The 22,376-nt window shown below is 35.3% G+C and overlaps 1 protein-coding gene across 8 annotated transcripts in view; it reads left to right on the top strand.

Moving 5' to 3' along the window:
• SUPT3H (SPT3 homolog, SAGA and STAGA complex component) overlaps positions 1–22,376 on the top strand; it is a 304,630-nt gene that overhangs the window by 96,072 nt on the left and 186,182 nt on the right. Inside the window, exon 1 of one of the 8 annotated variants that reach the window (XM_039326208.1) lies at positions 11,410–11,428. The exons of the other annotated variants lie outside the window; for them this stretch is intronic. The gene's annotated coding sequence lies outside the window, so the exon portion shown is untranslated. Of the gene's footprint in view, positions 1–11,409; positions 11,429–22,376 lie in introns of those variants that run through there. 8 annotated transcript variants of the gene reach the window in all.

Consider the following 22,376-nt stretch of genomic DNA (forward strand, 5'->3'; position numbering starts at 1 on the left):
CTGAAGACATTGTAATACTGTATTCACTTTGTACTGACAGTAATTTTTAAATCAGGAAAATATTAACTTCCGATATTTTTCAAATAAAAACATTTATGAAGTTTCTTTTCCAGCTTTTGCACATTTATATTTTATATTGAATAAATCCACTGCTATTTTACCCCTCCCTCTAGTTCTCTGTGTGTATCTATGTGTGTTTTACAACCCAAATTCTATGGATTGTGATAGTTTTATGTAAATTTAAACAATGTCGTCTAGTAGATACTAAGGAACATTTGACTTCCCTATTAGATTAATTTAAGATGTTTCATGCTGCATTGTAAGTCGACCTGTATTGACAATATATACAAAAAATCAGTGTAGGTTATCACTATTATACTGAAAGCTTCTATTTCAAAGTACAGTGTAGTAACATTCAAACTTCAAACCTTTCATTTTTCAGTGTCTTGTCAAATTCATCCAAGCATGACTTTGTTTTTAACCTCTCTTTTGTTTTGTTTTGTTATTAAATTTTCATTCATTCTTAAGATTGAGTTTTAAAGAGTCTTAAATCTTATTGTATGCATTCTTGACCTCATCTTTTCTTGTTTCACCACACATTCTTAAATAACCCATTTGCACTACATTCAAATTATTATTATATTGTTCCTGACATTAACTTAATTTTCATACATTGTGAAAATTACATATTGTGTATGCTTTTCATTCCTCACAATAGACCAGACTATTTTTCTATCAACATTTGTTCATCTTAAAATAATTCCATTTATTTTCCCAACTTTAGTAATTTTATTATCAAGACACACAGATTAATCTACTTACTGTAATTTGTAATTGTTTACTCATTTTTTAAAAAATATTTCTGTTCCTGTTAAAGGCATTTCCGTTTTCCTTGACAACAGAAATGCCTTGGTCTTTTGTACATAAAATTTGCAGAGCCATATTATTCAGTGCATTGTACATTTTACCTGTTTGGTCTAGTGGTTATGGCACCAGCCTAGAAAGCCAGAGACCATGAATTCTAGTCCTGCCTTAGCCATGAAAGCTGGGTGACTTTGGGCCAGTCACTCTCTCTCAGGCCAACTCACCTCACAGGGTTGATGTTTGCAGAAAGTAGAAGGAAGGTATGTTGGATATGTTCTCCACCTTGAATTATTTGTAAAAATGATACAGGTGGGATACAAATAAATAAAATTGGATTCTCAACAAACAATCCAACGTCATCTGTGTAAACATGTATTCTAATTTTACATAAGTATTCTGTATTCTTTTATCTATAAATGCATTAAAAAACTAACGGAAGTTAATGAGCTGTTAATGAACATTCCATTTAATCTGGCCCATAATTATTTTCACAATCTATTGGACTTACTCCAAAGAGTAAGAGTATTTAGTAACCAAACTTCAGTTCCATATATGGCTAGGTTTCCATCAATTTGCTTCATCATAAGTTTTCTCTGCATCAGGAAGTTTACCAGGTTAAAAAATGTTGCCTTTCTCTTTTTTGTACATCTCTTAATGACATCTCTCCCCCCCCACCCAAATAAATCTGGCATAAAGCTGTACTGAATTTTCCAGTTCTTTATCATTATTGTCTCTTGTATCCTTTCAACCAGAATTCTGGCAAACATTTTCTCAAACTGCTTAATTAACTATATCCTTGCCGTTTGCATTTACTTTTGTTACTCTTCATTTAATGGAATGTAAAACTTTTTTCTAGTTATCGGACACAGATGAATTTTAGGTTGCACACTAATCACCCCATTAGCAAACTGTATCCACTATATAATGTATAGCTTTCTTTTCCTCTGCTTTTTTGTATAAGAATATTTATAATATTGGTAACCTATAGATTACCAAGCTGAGCCCAAGGGAGAGGTCAAAAGTGTCATAAGTCTTGAATCCTTTTGTGCCCAAAAGAGATCTAAGTCCAGGCCACCTTGACTTCTATTGACCTTTTTCTACTGCTAATTTGCTTTGATTGGTTCAAATTCTTGTAGTGAGCATTAGCATACAATAAACCTATATTTATTTGAACTGTCTGGACTTCTGATTTCCTGTACTTGGCATTACCTTAATTTCAGTTCTGTTTTCTGCCATATCACAGTCCTTTCCGTATGCATATCTAAAATACCCCTTACAGCATTTCTTTAGTTTCATTTCATATAATATCACTCTTAGGAGACGTGGTAGTTAGAATGAAGTATTGGAGGCGAACTCTGCCCGCTCTCAGGAGTTCGATCCTGAAAATGTTGACTCAGCCTTCCATCGTTCCGAGGTTGGTAAAATGAGGATTCAGATTATTGGGGGCAATATGTGATATTGTAAAGCACTATGGAGTGGTATATAAATCTAAGTGCTATTGCTAGTATTCTTAATCCCAGTAACATTTTTAGAGACTCTTTGAAACTATCCCTTTCTCCTTGTACATTTTAAATTAAGTATGTCCAACACTTGGCCCTTGGACCGCATGCAGGCTTGGACAGCTAATAACGTGGCCCCGCAAGAATATAAAATTTTAACATGTGATTTTAGTGATATTCATATTCATTTACTACGGTATATATTTTATATGCTGACCAAGACAATTTCTCTTCGCTCAGTGTGACTAAGGTAAGCCAAAAGGTTGGACACCCATATTTTGCACAGTTTCTTTCCTCACTCTTTCAGGACACATTTTCTTATATGCATTATTTTTCTTATTCACTAATTTTTACTTCAGCAATCCACAAAGTATCTTTTTAATGCTCCATTAGCATAACTAATAGGAAATTACATTATACATTGTTCTGTTGCAATCTGTAACATAATGCTTTTCACTGTATTCTAGACACGTTTCATATTATATTTCCTTAAGTCAATTTTTCAGTCACGTGAGAGTTGAATCTATCTTCAAATACTTCTGCATATAGTATTTGTGCTTGCTGTTCAGGATGTAATTTTACTTTCACTTTAGTTTCTTTCTCTCTTTTTCAGTGGTGGGATTCAAATATGTGAACAATCGGTTCTCTATGTGGATGCCGCTTCCAGAAGTTCATTCTGGGCTTGGGCAACAAAGTTTAGTTCTGCTGAAGTGGTGCGAACTGGCTGAATCCCATCTCTGCTCTCTTCCCTTTTTTCTCTTCCTCCAAGATCCATTAAAAGTCTGAAAGAGGTTCGCATCATCCTTGATTCTTTTATCTTACATTACAGGGAATCAAATTATTGATGCCACCTAACAGATTAGCTTTTTCCAGTGTATTGTATTTATTCATGGTATTGCATAATTTTATACAAAATATATCACTAGATCTTTCATTATCACTGAAGTGATACTATAATTGTTTTGAGAGCAGTTGATATATACAATAAACATTTTTTTTCTACAAATTCCTAGAGGATTCTCCCAGCAATATATTAGATTGCAGGAAGGGATAATGTTGAAAGTATCCTTATTGAGAGAATGATGGTATAGTTTTGCTGGAGTTTCTGTTTGCACTTATTAGTGCTGGTCAGGTGAACTGTTGTTGGGTCATATTTAGCAATCATTTTCAATATTGCATCAATAGATTCGTGGTAAATTGACGGTCCATATTTTCCTTATCTAAGTGTACTTGTTATACTGAAGCTAGAAGAGAGTATCACTGAATTAATTTTAACAGCATGAGTGGTCTACACTTTCAAATTAAGCTGCCTATTTCAACTACTGAGATTTTTTTTACTTCAAGAATAAGTGCTGGAAGTGCAATGCTATACCATAACTAACTAAAATGTTTTGTATGGTTAATTGTATATACCATTGTGATGGGATATATAATTAATTTTCCACTATGAAATGCCAAAATGTTCAAAAGACAAGATCTGATGGCACAGTATAATTAGCTATGCAGTGTTTCAGCACTTTGAAAAGAGAGAAACATTTATGATTTTCTTAAATGTGAAAATAGCTATATATTTAACATTTGAACAGTATCCATTTTATAAAAGGAAAGTCTGTAAATTAAAACAAGAAACTATAATATTAAAATTCAGCTTTAGGCATTTTGGTAAAAAGCTTTAAGAACATTAATGTTTTAGTTGGAACTGATGTAAAAGAAGTATTATTTTAAAGAAAACAAACAAACAAACAAACAAAACACCCTCTATGACTATCTGGTTGCAAATGTTACTCAATTACAGTGGCGTCCATAATCTTTGGGTCTGGATGAGACTTTGGTTAGAATTGCTCCACATCCTAGCCTGTTTTTCCTTCTGAATTAGAAACAGCATGCAAGAATTATACATCGTATAATCCATTCCATACTGAAGAATTAAAAATTCAGTGAAAAATTATCTATGGTTTAAAATTACTATGATTATGTGTTTCCTTCTGTTGTAGTTAGTATATGCAAAAACATTCATAAAAGTACATGACTGATGAAACTGTAGTAGTTATTGCTTTTGCTAAACATGTATGCATGAACTAGAATTGATCTGTAATTACAAAATAACTTTGAATCTCTATTGTTGATATTTCCTGTATTTTGTTTAATATAAGAATAAGGAAAACAGGATTTTTTTTTTCTGAATGCACTTTTCAAATTCATTTATTTCACTATACTACAATATTGATTATATTACTAGATAAACTGTAGTTAGCTATTACCAAGAAAAAGTGAGACCTCTATTGATGCTCTAGTACAGTATCTTTAATTTGTAGACTGGAAATCTTTTTTTAAAAAATGCATTTTAGATGGTATTGCTTCAGTTGCTTAGAACACAAAATTTGCTTTCCTTGAATCTCTCTGTTAATCTCAGTCTTTGAAAATGAATGCTCTACTGCACCATCTCAAAGAATAAAATTTACATTATTTTTTCCCCGGATTCAGCTTGAATCCAACTTGGAACATAATTTTTGCTCCTTCCCTCAACATGCACAGTTCTCCCGTCCCCAAAGGATAGCAGTCCAGTGTGGCTTTTCCTATTGCAAAAAGGTTTTGTAGGCAGTTAGGGATTAGGGAGTGGGCCAGCTACATTGTCCTGACCATCCTATAGCCAGAAGAAACCTGAAGCTGTCAAAAACTCTCAGGGAATCTATATGGCTTGGCAGCCTTTGAACCTTGGCTAGCCACGAGAATTCCCGTAAACTGTGGGTATGTCATTATTTTTCAAATCTCCAAAATCCTTAGCTTCAAACAACAGCTTTGGAATAATGGAGGTAAGTCCAGGGGCAAATATGGAATTGCTGTTTCCTGTTTTAATAAAAATAGCTCAATTCGTTCCAAGCCAATTTGGGGAAAGTTAAATGGAATTTCCATTAAATGGAACTTAAAAAGTGAGTGCCTACAGGACTGTAAAAACTAGCACATTAGTGATTTTTTTTCATCATAGCATTCAATGGAACTTGAAAATGTAAAAATAGGAAGCATTAATCTTTTGAAACATTTACTTAAGATTCTGTCCTTCTTTTGAAAAACTTAGCAGAACATTTCATCAATGGAAGGAGAATGAAACTCTGAAATGATTTTTTTTTTTGCCCAAAATGTTTCTCCATAAAGATTTTATTGTATGAAAGTGTTTACTGCAGTACAGTTTGGATTCTACCATAACATGGTGCTAATGAAGTAGCTGATACTTCAGATTTGGATAATTGTTTAAAAGATTTATAACACTTACAAACTTACAAAACTATAATTTTCCAGACATCAGTGTGATTTTGGCATTTAGGTTGTGGCTTAGAATTTTTTTAAGAGATCTGTTTCTCACGTGTAGCTATATATATCTTAACTGCCAAAAAACCCAACTAACCAACCAACCACTACCAGAGTATTATTAATGTTTTGGGGAAGTTGTGTATAAGCACCCTCTTCTCTCCTTTTCCTCTTTTCTTACAAAACCCACAAATATGAAGGGACAATAAAAACTGCACAATCATGAGTTGGGAAACTTTTGACCCTCCTGATATTTTTCAACTTCAAGATTCCATCTGTTCCATCATAATCTTTCTAAAGCAGTGAAGGTTAGAGACAGTCATTTTTGGGGAGCTCGGCTCATTCCTTAAGACTTAACTATAGAAACTTGGAATATATCCCTTGAAAATTAGATCATGAATAACCTAAGTGCTATTTATTTTACTGTTTATATTTGTTATTTTGTATTACTATTATAAGGGGCCATAGGATTCCTTCAGTTTCCCTGTTTGAGATCAGGGCTGGTATTTTGACCTCAGATTAACACATCTGATACCCTTCTGTCTTCTTCCCAGTCTTGTTGACTGCCTCTTTTGAAAATGGAGGCAATCTCATTTTAAGAAGCTTCAAAAAGTGAGGTCAAAGTTGGCCTACATTTATTTCTCCAGCAGACCAGAAAAAAAGGAGGACCAACAAGAGCAAAAAAAATCTTCTTCCTGAACTGCAAGAGACTCTAACATTCCATTAGAATTTTTTTCTTATTTTGAAACAAGAGAATGATTTGTGAATGTTCTCTGAATTTGCACATAAAAAGAGAATTACAGCATGATAGTTATGATACTTTATTATTATAATAAAGTATCTGAAAAAAATGAATAACTACAGGTGCCCGTCATTTCTCAAACATCACAAGAGATAGAAAATAGATGAAGACAGGAATACCACATTGCATGAATTCTAATTTCCCCATGGCAATAAATCACTTTATGGACAAATAGGCAGCACTCTTTTTCTTATGTCTAAAAATAATTCCCAGGCTGTAAACATATGCTAACTGACTCTCATACATTTAACTGTTACTTGGGTCAACTAGCTGTAGCCAGGGACAGCAGAGACAGAATCTGTGCTTGCTGTTTCCTCCAAGACATGGTGGCATGGGTTAGAAGTGTTTTAAAAAGAAGCCAATTGCTTGATGTAAGAACATTTGAAACAGTATGGAATGGAATGCAACATTTTGTTCCAACCTACAAACAAAAGTTTTAAATGTGTGCTTTCCAGATGCAGAATAATTTGTACATGTTACAAAACAGCACTTTCAACGCACCTAGGAATTGTTTAGAAATCAGTATAAGTGGCTCAACACTAGCATAATACAATTTTATCCAATCCCAATCAATAATCTAGCACTTATTTTCAGTTGAATCTGCAGCCCCAGATCAGTTCCATGTGTTGTAATCTATCCTTTACTTCCTGATAATTGTGTTTCTATCAGCCATGCACTCTTCCAAAATACCATCAAGTCTTCAAGCAAGAGAATATATTCTCTCTCCTTTGCATGCATAGATGTCCTTAAAATTGCACATCTAGATGTGCTCAGTTTTCGTTGAGCTTTGTGTAGTTTCAGAAAGAATATGGCTATTTTTTTAAATGTCACTCTTGTTTAAAGGTTTGTTTGAGCATGCTTGTGCTTCTAATTGCTTCTCAGTGTTCATTTTTGGTTTTGCCCCTGTTTAACTTCAACCATTTGAGTATAGTATTAAACAAATTATGATTATTATCATGTGTAAGTAAGATGGTATAGGTCAACATTGTGTTTAGAAAACAAAGTCCCAGAGTTATGCAATTTGTGGTCCCACCAGCTGTCATTAGACTTGAATTCCTACTATTGCTTGAATTAGTCATGCTGGCTGATGATTCAGTCTTTGTATTAGGATCAGGAAGACCCATGTTCAAATCCACCTTCAGCCATAGAAACTCACTGGGAGAAATGCAAGTTTGACCTGTTACAAGAAAGATGGGATATAAATCCAAGAAAAAAAAACCAATATGGAAAGCCACATATTATTCATAATACAAAGGTACTGTAATTAAATTTGAAATAAAGGTTTGGAAAAAAGTGGTAACTTCGGAATCTTATATAAAAACATTATTGTTCCAATAGAAGAGAATATATGTAGCTCAGGGTTGAACTGAGAGTCCTTGGTATTCTCTGATTTTGGTTGTTTGCTAACAGATGCTTCATTACCCAACTAGGTCAGTTAGTCATGAAGGATTATGGCGCATTATGTCAAAGTTTGGGTGCCCTGACAGGTTTATTCTGATGGTACGACAGTTCCATGATGGCATGGCGGCTCGTGTTCTGAGTAACGAGCCTCAGAGGCCTTCCCTGTTACTAACAGCGTTAAGCAAGGCTGCGTGCTGGCACCAACCCTGTTCAGCATGATGTTCTCAGCCATGCTGTCAGACGCCTTTCAGAACAGCTCAGTGGGAGTTAATCTGAAGTACAGAACCGATGGGAAACTGTTCAACCTGCGAAGACTTCAGGCTGTCACCAAGGTAAAGGAGACTGTGCTACAAGATCTCCTCTTTGCTGATGACTGTGCCCTTAATGCAGGATCGGAGCAGGAAATACAAGCCAGCATGGACAAATTTGCAGCCGCTTGTGACAACTTTGGCCTCTCCATCAACACGAAGAAAACTGAAGTGATGTACCAGCCAGTTCAAAAAGCCCAATATCAAGAGCCTACTATCACAGTAAAGGGACAAAAGCTGCAAGCAGTGGACCAATTTACATATCTTGGTAGTACCCTCTCCCATGCAGTGACAATTGACATCAAGGTCAACTGTAGAATTGCCAAGGCAAGTTCTGCATTTGGCAGATTGCAGACTAACGTGTGGGACCGCCGTGCAATATGTCTTGCTACCAAGCTTAAAGTTTACCAGGTAGCAGTGCTAACTACACTGTTGTATGCTAGTGAGACCTGGACAGTGTACAGGAGGCATGTTAGGCAACTGAACTACTTCCACATGACTTGCCTTCATAGAATTCTGAGGATCCGGTGGCAGGATAAGATACCAGACACAGATGTCCTCTCCAGAGCAGGCCTATCATCAGTTTACACTCTGTTGATGAAAGCCCAGATGCGATGGGCAGGCCATGTTGTAAGGATGCCAGATCATCGCATCCCTAAACAGCTGTTCTATGGTGAGCTGTCTCAAGGAAAGAGATCGCATGGGGGACAAAAGAAGCAATACAAAGACACGTTGAAAGCCTCTCTTAAGTCCCTGGATATTAACACCATCTCTTGGGAACTTCTGGCGCATGATCAACTGACATGGCGCACCTTGGTGTACCAGGGTTGCCAGACATATGAACACAGAAGGACAATCTTGGCACAAGAGAAGCGAGCACTCCGCAAAGCCAGAGCCAGTGTGTACATTTCTTTGTTCAGTATGTGGCAGAACATTCCGTGCTTACATCAGTCTTATTAGCCACCTATGGACACATCGTTGATGGCCCATAACCCACAAAATGTCAAGATCTTCATCGAAATCGTGGACGAACAACACCCAACTAGGTAATGTATAGTAAATCCCACACTCACTTGCACTGATGATGTTACCTAGTTGAGTAATGAACTCCTCCTTCTCCTCTTGTATTTAATCTCACAGTCTGAGACTGGTGAAACCCTAATAATTCATGTCCTAAACAAGGACCATAGAATTATTAAGACAGCGTCTGAGAGTATAGGCAGTTCCTGTGAGGCTGGGCCTTTGAATTTGGTTTTGTAAAATTAGGGTCTTCAGGTCGGATAAATTAAAAATTATCCAATACTTTGGAGTCCTTTAGGTATTGTTCCAAGGGCTCCAATCACGTTTGCAGATTTCTTTTTCAGCTTCGATCTGCAAGTCCCAGTACTTTGTAACTTTTTCTCCCTGTTTTTCTTCAATTCTAGCATCATCTGGTTTAGCAATATCAACGAAGCAGACTTTCTTTTCTTCAGTAACTCTTATATCAGGCATGTTATGAACAAGAGGAGGTCTGTCAGCTTGGATGTGACAAATCCCATAAGATCTTAGCCCAGTTATTTTTCAAAAGTTTCTCCTCTCGACTGTCCCAGTGGTTCTTGATGTATTCAAATCTAACCTTCTGATAAAGTTTCCAATGAAGAATTTTGACAACTCCGTCACAGCACTGCTTGTAATCAGTTTGTGTACTTTTGGTGCAGCTACTCATCAGTTGTTTCATCTTGATCACTACAAAGGCAATGTTTGCTGTTGCTTGTTACATGGTGAATTTTTGCTTTCATGCAATTGGTCAGCAAAGCTTGTTCTTGGGCCACAAAAAAAATATCTTGTTTCATTCTTTAATACACCTGATCTTAGCAAACTCCATATAGGTTTTTTATTGGCTTTTCCTTCTATATCCTTCACTGTTGATCATGCAATGGCTTATTGTTCTCATTAACAAATTGTTTTTAATTATTTATTGTCAATACGGGTAGTCCTCATCTTATGACCACAATTGAACCCAAAATTTCTGTTGCTAAGCATGACAGTTGTTAAGTGAGTTTTGCCCCATTTTATGATCTTTCTTGCCACAGTTGTTAAATTAATCCCTGATGTTGTTAAGTTAGTAACATGATTGTTGTCTGGCTTCCCCATTGACTTTGCTTGTCAGAAGGTCACGAAAGATGATCACATGATCACAGGCACTTGTTTTCAAGATCTTCCCTTGGTTGATTTTCTTCAAGGAAGCTTTTCTTAATGTAATTGTATGTTTTTCTTCCTTCATAGTTTCTTTTTCCTGTTGGAGTCCCCTGCCTGCCCAGGTCTTAGCAAATATATTATTACTTTTTGGGTGTAGAGCATTAGTTTTCTTGTTTTTCAGTCCAGATTATCAAATTACATTTGAGCCCAGTCAACTATTCCTGTTGTATATGGAATAACAGAATATGCCTTGGTATGCTTTAAAGATGTTTCCATCATTTAACTTTGATTTCAAAACTTTCTGAAATTATGAAATTATCAACCTGTATTCCATCATGTTTAACAATTTTGCCTGATTCAGCCTTCATTTGTCCAAAGAATTTGATATCATCCTTATAGAGTAAATGTGAAATTTGTGATACTTTTTAAATTATCGTTATTAGATTTTTATCCTGTCTTTATATTCTATCCTTATGTTATATATGCAAATGGAGTAGGATTTTTAAAAATATTTTGGGTGGGAGGAGACAAAGAGAGAAAACCATGTTCAGGTTGTTGATATGTATTCCTTTCACAGACAAGGACTATGCTAATCTAAGTTTATTGTGTCCTTACTATGCAATAAGGTTAATTTATTTCAGTTTGTTTATAGTCCGAGACCATAATATCAGATATGATTCTGTCTGATAAAAGGAAAACAGAGGACACCCCATCCATAGAAATTACAAATAATCTGTGCAGAATAAATTGGCATTGCCAGCTCATTTATTAAGACTTTGCAACAGACTCTGACCCTGTGTGTATTTTGATCGGGTCAAGAGCTAAACCCAAAGATTCTTACAGTGATCACATTCAGATAAAATTTGGTGATATGCCTATAGTAGATACTGCTGCTCACCTGTCTGCTGATGTATTAACAAGTTAATTTGTTTAACACGTTATAGGCATGGGGAGGAACGATGAAGATAGTGGAAGGACAGAATACTGGCTAAAGCATACATTTTTTGCTTTCCCTGTTGAACAGCTGGGAAAAGACACTAATCTTGTCATGAGATTCCTTAATAACAGTGGTAAGGTTAACTTACAGTGCTATGAGTTCAGTCATGAAAGTTAAGATATGTGTGAGAATGAAACGGTTTGAAATGTCTTTATTTATTTATTTTATCACTTATATTTCACCTAATTTAATATATTTGCAGATGGCTTACATTAAAAATCTCCCAAACATTTATTTATTTATTTTATTTATTTTCAGTGTTTATATGCCGCCCAATCCCAAAGGACTCAGGGCGGCATACAAAGTTAAAACAATGATAAAACAATAAAAATAAAGCAGTCATACCGCGAGTCCGATCATATCCTGGCCCCCCAGGGACATCAGCCCCAGGCCTGCCGGAACAGGAGGCATAACTGAAAAGCAGAGATTAGAATTAAACATAATGTCTATTAAAATGAATGAAAACCAACAAGCCAAACATTAAGCCCAAAGACTTTGTGGAAAAACAATGTTATTGTTTTCATAATGATTGCAAGAGTTGGGGCTCTCAGAGAATAAGTTCTTCTTTTGGAGTTGGGTCAGCAACATAGATTTACCATACTTCCTGAATCCTGCCTCCTCACCTTTTGATATGAGGGATTCCTTTTTGGCAAGATCAAACAGGGTGGGCATATCCTACAATAGTTCAAGAAGATAATACTAAGCCTTGTAGAACTTTCTCAGTCATAACATGAACATTCAGTTATGCTTAGAAAAAAATAAGCAACAACTGCAATGTAAAAATGCATTAAAATGGCTCTCACTTGTCAGCAACTGGAATGCTGCTTCTAAGTCAGTGGTGGCGAACCTATGGCATGGGTGCCAGAGGCGGCACTCAGAGCCCTCTCTGTGGGCATGTGCGCCATCGCCCCAGTCCTAGGCCTTCAGCTGAGTTTTATAAAACCTTTTCACTTTAGGCCTCCGCTGCCATGTGCAAAAAAGGGGGGGGGATTCAATCAATCAGTCAATTTCAACTTCTCGCGGGAAAAAAAGATCTTGCAAAGTTGGAATTGATTGATTGAACTTTTTAGTCCCACCCAGTCTGCTGTTACCACCAAAGCCACACCCACTCAATGAGCCACACACACCCAATTGGCCACACCCAGCCAATGTGCCACACCCACCTGGCACCCGATGATGCATAAGTGGGTTTTGGGTTGCAGTTTGGGCACTTGGTCTCTAAAAGGTTCGCCATCACTGTTCTAGGTCATCTTCAAAGGCTATGTTAAGTAGAGTGTATTTGCCATAATCCACCCCAGAGAGGATGAGTAGGTAGGTAGGTGGGCAGGTAGATAAGTAGAGAAGTGAGTGAGATTTATAGAGCTCTGTGCTCCAAATTAGAGGTAGTCCTCTGCTTACGATCACAAGTGGGACCAGGATTTCTGTTGCTAAGCATTGGATGTTAATTGCCCAATGTTATGGCCTTTTTTGCCACAATTATTAAGTGAATCCCTGCAGTTATTAAGTAAATCCAGCTCTCATTAATTTTGCTTGTCAGAAGGCCTCTGGGAAGGTTGTAAATGGTAATCACATGACCCCAGGGTACTGCCACCGTTGTAAATACATGGCAATTGCCAAATGCCTGAAGTTTGATCATGTGACCTTGGAAAGGCTATAATTATCATAAAGGTGAGGACTGGTCATAAGTCACTTTTTCAGTGCTATTGTAACTTTGAACCATTGCTAAACAAATGGTTCTAATTTGAGGAATACCAATATTCAGCAGTATTTGTAATATGTGACCCCAAAAACAGTGAATTCTCTCTGCAGAAGATTTTACCGTAAATGCCGGCGTATAAGGCAACTTCCGTGAGCGCTGAAATCGGCACCAAAGACTCGTCTTATACGCCAGAAATACTGGTAGTTTCTGGCGTATAAGACGACGTTCTAGGAATGCGGCCTGGCTATAAAGACGGGGGTCGTCTTATACGCTGGGTCGCCTTGTACACCAGCATATACGGTACATATCTTGACATTGTTGACCTTGAATTCCAAAGGAAAACAGTTTTTTTTAATTTGTTTCTTTTAAAATATATTGTCTGCTTGTAATAGTAGTTTGTAAACAGTTTTATGGATTTATTAAAAATGTAAATATATTTTACATCTAATTAATTTTAATAAGTTATTTTCATAATGTATGTTTCTTGGTGAGCTTTTTTCTACCTAAGCAATGACATAATTAACAGTAATAATTCAAAAGAAAATACTCAGTTAAATGCAGCTTAAGGTAGAAGAGAAACAATCAAATCATATGCTATATTTAGGCCCAGCTGATTATAATGTGAGCACCATCAGATGAAGTTATTTCTGAGGGAGCGCTGCACAAATACATGATTTCTACTGAAGTTATTGTAATTATGTATACATAAAAATAGCCCAAATTAGGGCTATTTAAAAGTAAATGTGAAAATGCAAAAATAAGCATTTTTCTTCTGATAATCCTACAAAATAACATACATAAATATTCTCCTTTATTAAATGGAATGAAATGGAATGGAATGGAATGGAATGGAATAGAATAGAACAGAGCTGGAAGGTACCTAGGAGGTCCAGCCCCGTGCTCAAGCAGGAGAACCTATACCATTTCAGACAAGTGAATGTCTACTCTCTTCTTAAAAACCTCCAGTGATGGAACGCCCACGATTTCTGGGGGCAAGGTGTTCCACTGGTTAATTGTTCTCACTGTTAGGAAGTTTCTCCTTAATTCCAGGTTACTTCTCTCTTTGGTCAGTTTCCAACCATTGTTTCTTATTCTGCCCTCTGGCGCTTTGGGAAATAGTTTGACGCCCTCAAATACTGGAATACTGCTATCATAGTGCCCCTATTTCTTCTTTTCTTTAGTCTAGCCAAATCCAAGTCCTGCAGCTGTTCTTCATATGGTTTAGTCTCCAGGCCTTTGATCATTTTAGTTGCTCTTCTCTGAACTTTTTCCAAAGTCTCAACATCTTTTTTGTAGTATGGTGACCAAAATTGGTTGCAGTATTCCAAGTGTCATCTCACTAGGGTTTTAATAAACGGTACTAATACTTCGCGTGATCTTGATTCTATGCTTCTGTTTATACAACCCAGGATTGTATTAGCTTTTTTGGCTGCTGCTGCACACTGCTGGCTCATAGTCAAGTGATCGTCCACTAGGACTCCAAGGTCCCTCTCACAGTTACTGTTTTTGAGCCAAGGGTCTTGCCTAATCTGTACTTATACTTTTGATTTTTCCTGCCTAAGTGTAAAACTTTGCTTTTCTCCACATTAAAATTCATTTTGTTGGATAGGGCCCATTGTTCAAGTTTATCAAGATCTTTTTGGATCCTGAGCTTGTCACAGTTTTGTGTAATATTCTTCTGATTTAAGGGATAAAACCTGGAATGGGGACTGACTTGAGGTTGTCTCAGTTACTCCTTTTATTATGCTTGCTCAAAATTTCCTTTTCTTTTCATAGGGATGTTTTAAAAATTGGGACCTGATCACTATGATACTTGATTTCAAGTTTCTGAATTCTCATTTTTTCCAGCTTTAAGTTCCTTCCATTCGATTTTCACATTGATCTGAAAGTGATTACATAAAAATGCTTCTCACAAAACTTTTCATGCATGTTTTTCCTAATTTATGAACTTGGGTGCACTTCCCCTAATACAAACATTTTAATCATTTTTTTTTTTAGAAAAATACATTAAATGGTGTGTGTGTGTATTTGTGGGGAATATATTTTAAATCAGAATTGAAAACATTCTGATTTAGGGGAGTCTTGATTGTGTTGAAATATTTTTTCCTGAAAGTTTAATTCTGGATTATTGTAAAACAAGCTAGTAAATTAAACCATAATGTTCATTCTTTATCTGTCCATTTAACAGGATTTTGTCAAGCACCAGGGAAATCAGGAGATTCAGGCAGTTCAAATGAATATAGAGATTTATTGCAAACTTAAGCTCGCTACAGGAATCTATACTACTAATGTTCAAGGAAAAATTGCAGGAGTTAAGAATAGAAAGGCATTTAAGGTGGGCTGGACTTAGATGTCCTCTGTGTGTGCAGGGACTCATGACTGATGATGCATTTGACCCCTCCCTCTGGCTCAGCCTGGTCATCTTCTACAGATTCAGCTTTTCTATATCCTTTGCATTTCACTGATGAAGAATTTGAATTTAAGTTGATATAGAATAAATTATTCACAAAACAGCTTGACGCTAATCAGGATTTTCCATTAGAAATATCATCAACAATGGGAGGCCAGAAGGCAACAATAATTATATTTTATTCTAAAATTAATTCATTGTATTTAAATGGATATTAGATTTAATGTGTAATCAATTCAGATACATCTGACACAAGGAATATTTTATATTTAGTGAAGAGTTTCATAAATCAGTATTTTTTGAGGGGGGGGCAGCTTGCATAGTGATTTTCCATTTTATTGCTTAGAATAAATAAAAGATAGTAAAGATAAAAAAGTATAAAAGATACATATATTGTAATGAAAAGATATAATGAGAACCAGTTTTGTGTAATGATTAAGGCACCAGGCTAGAAACCAACAAAAAGTGAGTTTTAATGAGTTCTAGTCCTGCCTTAGGCATGAAAGCTATATGGGTGACTTTGGGCCAATCACTCTCTCTCAGCCTAACTCATCTCACAGCCTTGTTGTTATGGGGAAAATAGGAGGAGGAAGGAGTATGTATAGTGTGTTGGCTTAATTTATTGATAAAACTAATAAAGGGATATAAATAAAAATAAAATAATTTAACTTTATATGCATAATATATGAAGAATTTGCTAGATAAAGTAAACCATTAACAAAACATAAAAGTGGTTATATTAACTTATGAAAACATACAGGTCACATGTGACAATTGAGAAAACATTTAATCTAAATGAATTCACATCTCTATATCACAGTGTCAGGGAGACATGATGATCTCAATGGGCGCTGACTTAGCTACCAGACTTTTTAGTCCAGTTTTAATGAATGTGATGGACACCTTTTTAGAGCTGTTGTCTTGACTACTTCAATTTACCTAAGAGGATCCATAATATTGAATAATCTATCCTGAACTCATAATACAGTATACTGTAGTCAGCTTGCTCCAAGTAGAAACCACATATTAAAGCTCACATATTTACTACATGATTTTTCCTACTTAAAAATATCCTTTGCAAATATATTGAAAATTTAAACCAATATTTATCTTTTAATGAGATTTTGGCTTTAGTTTTCTGTAACGAAGCATTATGTTAAAGCCAGCCCATCTAAATATATGCTTAGAGAATGAGCTCACAAACTAAGAGGTTCAAGGTTGTTGAGCCACATTTCTTGTTAATTTAAACGAATAAACACGTCAGCATAAAGCATGGTTACTTCAATTATTTTAATTGGAACATGAATCTTAATTTTAGCTAGTCTACTTTATGATGAATAACATAAAGCTAATATTTTTCAGGAAAGATTATTTAATATGAACAGTTACAGTTTTTACGGATGTCTTTTTTTAAAAAAGGAAGTTGTATGATACTAACAAAAATTTGCTGAGGCTTCCACAGTGTCTTCCTGCCCTGTGTTTTACTTGTAGCTGCACAGTGGAATGATCTTGGAGCATTCTGAGCTTTTGGCCATTTTTGATGGCTTTCCCAGAATTTTCTAGCCACAAGGATAATGTGCAAATTAAATAAACGTTCATGTTGTTTTACTGTTAAAAAACTTTGGCATACCTTTCATTAATGCAGATGTAGAGCTTAATGATGGTATAATAGTTAACATAATGGAGATGATCCAATGACATCAGTGGCTTTAAAAGAGTAGAACACTGACAGGATTAGATACGCGTTTTGCACATTAAGTTGGAGTCACAGAATTTCCATTTCATTACAAATGAGAAGGCATCTTTCTAGGCTATGTGATAAAGCAATTTGCAAATGTTTTGGTTCTCAGAGATTATAACACATGTATCTAACTCAGTGGTTCTCAACCTGTGGGTCGGGACCCCATTTGGGGTCAAACGACCATTTCATGGGGGTTGCCAAACCATGCTGTCCGCCATTTTTTTCCCTTTTCCCTAGCTGTCCTACTCCCTCTTATTGGTGGCCACACCCACTTGGGGGATCACCACAACATGGGGAACTGTATTATGGGGTCATGGCATTAGAAAGGTTGAGAACCACTGATCTAACTTCATTAGCATTAAGGCTGGAGGAGGCTGGTAATACTGAGAGTATGCTCACTCCCACCCCCATCTGGCTTTCTAAGGTAGATGTGATACAACTTTGGATGTTTGTTGGAGTTTTAAATCATTATAAAAGTATATTACTGTTTGTGTTAAAAACTGAATCAGTACAATGTCATTTAGTTTAATTAGATAAAAGCCCTTTCCCTATGATTAAATAAACAGTTTTACATCATCTAGTTTTTGAAAAATAGTTTTAAGCCTTTATGGAACTAACCAGTCAATCAGATACCGCTAAAATGGGGTTGAGTGATTTTTCCTAAAATGAGGTTGAGTGATTTTTGAGGATTAATCCAGCCATCATATCCTTCTCCATTCTGTCTGGCAATGGCTCCCTAGACCTTCAAATAAGAGCCCTTGCCAGCCCTAACTGAAGGTGACAAGGATGAATTTTGGCGTTATTCTCAACACAAAGCATGTGCTCTGTCATTGATGAATGTCTCTTCCACTAAATGTAGGGTAATTCTAATTGAATGTATTAATGTTAGGGGATATCTAAGGTAAAAGATGTTTGTGTAACGTTAAACATAAGTTGAGAGAATGTGATTTTAGCAAAGGTAACATGTATTCTATCAAGAGTCAGAAATTGCAAAATGAATGTCCTTCAGCGTCTTCTTTTTTTAATAAAAAACAAAATATAAATGCGAAAATACCACCCAGCTAGTAGAAATCTTCCTAATTTTAACTTGATTGTATTTCTTAAGAAATATGGCAAGGCCATCCTAAATTTTCAACATGAATTGCATTTTTGTTGCCAATTTCCATATCCTTTTAAAAGTGCTGAAGCGTGCATTTGCTATTTATGTTTGCAGTAGACTGAGTACACTTTTACTATTTGTGGTTTTAGAAATTGGAAACAACCAAACAGTGGTGCTATGGTCTAAAAAAATAAATTTTAAACAGCTGTGGGACAGTATTTTTAGAATGGTAGGAGTCCATATAAAGACAGAATGGTAACCATACTTACTAGTACAGCAGCATACCCAGTAAAATTCTGTAAGAATGCAAAATTTCATTATTTTCAAACTTCTTGTCGGATTTCCCCCCTTAATTTTGCTAATGAAAAGCATTATCATTAGGTACAAAACCAATCATTGCAATATTAATATATGAAAATCTTACAGTTTTCTACTTAGGTTTTTCCTTTCCCATACCTGTTATAAAAACTGCTAGTGTCTGCATTAGGAAAGATTTGTTTTAAAAGTTGCGCAAGCTGTCGCTTTCTCTTGCGCTGGACCATTAAATTCTAATCGGGCATTTTAATAAAAACTATAGCTGAAAAATATGTACGCGTTAATTTTTATTGAGTTAAAATATTCCATGTTGGTTTTTTGTTTTAAAGGCAAAAATTTGTTTTTATTTTGGTACATTATAATGGAAGTGTCCTCTGCTTCAGTGACTCAAAATAAAACTAACTTTATTTATATTTTTAAAAGACAAAAATAAAATTAAAAATAGAGCAGACTTATGAAGCCACATTCTTCATTTTTGCCACTAAATAAAAAATATAAATAATATCCTGCCCAAAGCTGAAAATTGCTATATACCAGATCAAAGTATATAAATGATAATAAAAAGGGACTTAATCAGGTTTTGGCAACTTTTTTGGGGTAGGGGCACATCTAAAATTTTGAAAGCATATGGAAGATATGCTCCCAAAATGGCTGCCACAGTAAGCATGGTCAGTTAGAAATCAGGCACTCTACAGAGGACAAAGTAGCCCAGATGTTCTGTACAGTCCCAGTAGGATCATTGGAGGATCAAAGTTGCTTCTGCAAAGGAATAAGTTTCTAAAGGATGGTGCTTTGCAGTATGCTAATTTTCTGTTCCTTTTTTTATCATTAAAACAGAATTGAATAAGGCAGGGAGCTAAATATACCATTTCAAAATTGCAATCTGATTTAGATGGTGGTTATTTCTTTGTATATAAAATAATACCATTTTTAATTTTATGTTGAGACAAAAAAGTGAATGCTTGCTTCAAATTCATTTGCAAAATTAGATTATTGGTTTTTGTTCTTTCAAATGCCTTTTTAGCATCTTCTGCCTCTGATAGTCTGAATATTTGATAATACCATAAGGGTAATATCATTTTTAACAATAGTCTTCTATTGGCAAAACCATATTGTATAATAATATATTCTGAGTGCAAAATAAAAATTGTATAAGTGTTCAGCTACTATTTTATGAAATGATGTGTGTCCCGAGATATTTTTGGAACAGAGAACTTAGATGTTAATCCCTTGGAAGCTTTCACCTTTTTAGCTCTTAGAAGGCCGTGAAAACCTGGCTAGGACAGAAGTGAATTCAGCAAATCTAGCGGCAGTGGAGCTCACTGGGTGATCTGGTTCTCTCTTTCAGCCCAGAGAACTTTATACAGTTGTGCTATAGGGAGAAAAATGAGAATTCTGTGTTTGCTGCCTTAGGATGAGAAATAAATGCAAAATGATACATAAAGATAATTGAAAAGACTAATGCAAGCAGTCTATACTAACTCAAAGGCAACCATCTCAAAGTTTTTTTTCTTCAAATCTGTTCGTTTTTCAAACATAATTTGTGATATGGCATGGTGGAGAGCTGTGCTTAAATTCTCTTATTTATAAATGGGTGTGAGAATATTTTATTGATTCATATTTGTATAATTGTTAGTTCAGATTTTATGTTAGAAAAATATGCAAACTAAATATTGAAGCCCTTTGTGAACAGCTTTTCTGAGCCGGCCCATACTGAACATTTTATACAGCAGTCTTCTGCAGATAAATATAAGAGATTAATCTATGAGCAATTACTAGATATTCTATAAGGAAATCATGTAAAACCCTGTACTGTATATGGGAGTATGGCACAATGCAACCTCTGTATCTTTCTGCTGTAAGATCTTAAGAAAAGGTGGATACTATTTTGATAGATTTCATATTTCTCTTCCAGCAGTGTCACTGAGCACTAGAACCTGGATAGATTCCAAAACTAATACACTTTATGTAATCATCTACAATGAAAGGTCCATGAGTTAAGTTTCCTGTAAAGGATTTGAATCCCCTAAATCTGATGAGTCTTAAATGGAAAAAAACTGGTCACATAGTGCTTCCTGATGATCTCTCCCCCCTCCCATTTTCCAAATTTGAATGGTGGAGGAGGTGGAGATGGAAAGGTAAGGCGAAATATTGTTACTCAAGAAGAAATAGAGTAATTTAATGTCCACATATTTACTAATATTATGTCTACCATATAATTTTAATTATATTAAGGTCAGGATTTTTGTTTTTCATCCAAATGTGTTATCATTCTCAAAGTCAATTTAAACATGTTAAATGTAGTCAATTTTTTGGCAACACTTGATGAAGGCTTGCCTTAATCTATATGAATTGTTTGGTTCTTCCTGCAAAATGGCTTTTTTTTCATCCTCCTTCAGAATGTTAAGCGCACCTCAAAAAATGGATTAAGCAAGTACACATGGCTAGCACAACTCTTCCAGTACAACTATGGGTCTCTGGGGTTGGAGGAAGGGGTAGACCAATGATATTTTATTTTGTTGTCTAAGTGACACAGTGTATGTAAATTGTGTCCGTGCTTAGATAGTCCCTCTGTATAAAGCTTTAATGGAAAGATTCCACTTTTGTATCATCTCTGAATTCATCATCCTTTTTACTAATGTGGTTGAAAATATGAAAAAGTATGTTGCTAACTCCTTGTTAATGTTCCAGTGGATATACTGAGGTAGCAGTTGAAGAAATTTGTAAGTTGTATATCTATATATATGTATAAAGAACAAAATATAGCATCTGTGTATAAAGAGAATACCTGAATATAGCTCATAGATAAGACTGTTTCAGTTCCAGTGACATATCACTGTGTATTGTCTGATAAAATTATTGCTTGTTTATTTGTTTCCCCTATTACAATGTGCCCATTGTAATACATTCATTTCAGGTAGTGGTTAATACTTTGTAAATAATGTAATGGAAGGCCCCCCACATTCCTTCTCTTATCCTAAACCCTTTGCTTCATTGGTTTTAGGAAGATGTTGTTATTTAGTCCAAGTTAACTCTGTGAATTATTCTTTTATGAAAGCAAAAGTTATTTGCTTATAATCTCATGATTTATGTGTTTTTTCTTCATATATTGAAAAAGTAGACATGTTTGGCTTGTTTAACTTGGCTGAGATGCTTGGGTGGTGATTTGGTGGTCAATTAACCACAATTGCTAGATTATTAAAGGATTTATATTGTCTATGTCCTTATTTTATCGTATAGTAGTTGATACTGAGAGATCAACAGATCCATATCACTACAGAAAAGGACAATATTTGTGAAAAAGAAATATGTACTTGGATAACCAGTTTAGATGGTTCACTCCTAAAAGGGTCTGAGCTGTAAAAATCTTAGACTTGTCCCACAAATAGTTTCTCCTGGAAAAGGTGCTGTTTTCTTTGGTTCATAGGACTTCCTTTTGGAATTTCTGAGCTTTGACCAGTTGAAATGCCCTTGTGTGGTCTGCTGCTTGAGGGTTTGAAAGGGGCTCTCACCCTACTTTTTTCCTGAGAAAGAGCAACACCAGGCTTCCGTTTTAAGAATCCTCACATGGAAAAGAAAAAAAAAGAACCCTTTCCCTTCTAAAATTTTACCAAACACTTGGATTTGATTGTGCATTGGTACATATTTTAATATCTATCTATTTCCTTCATTTTAATAAGGCTATTTGTCCCTGAATTAAATCCCTGGAATGTTACTTTTAAAATGTAAGTTTTAGAATAAAATGAATTAAAGGTTT

This window comes from Crotalus tigris, unplaced genomic scaffold (genome assembly GCF_016545835.1).
Source record: "Crotalus tigris isolate CLP2741 ecotype Arizona unplaced genomic scaffold, ASM1654583v1 scf7180000024340.7048381, whole genome shotgun sequence".
Classification (NCBI taxonomy): Eukaryota; Metazoa; Chordata; class Lepidosauria; order Squamata; family Viperidae; genus Crotalus; species Crotalus tigris.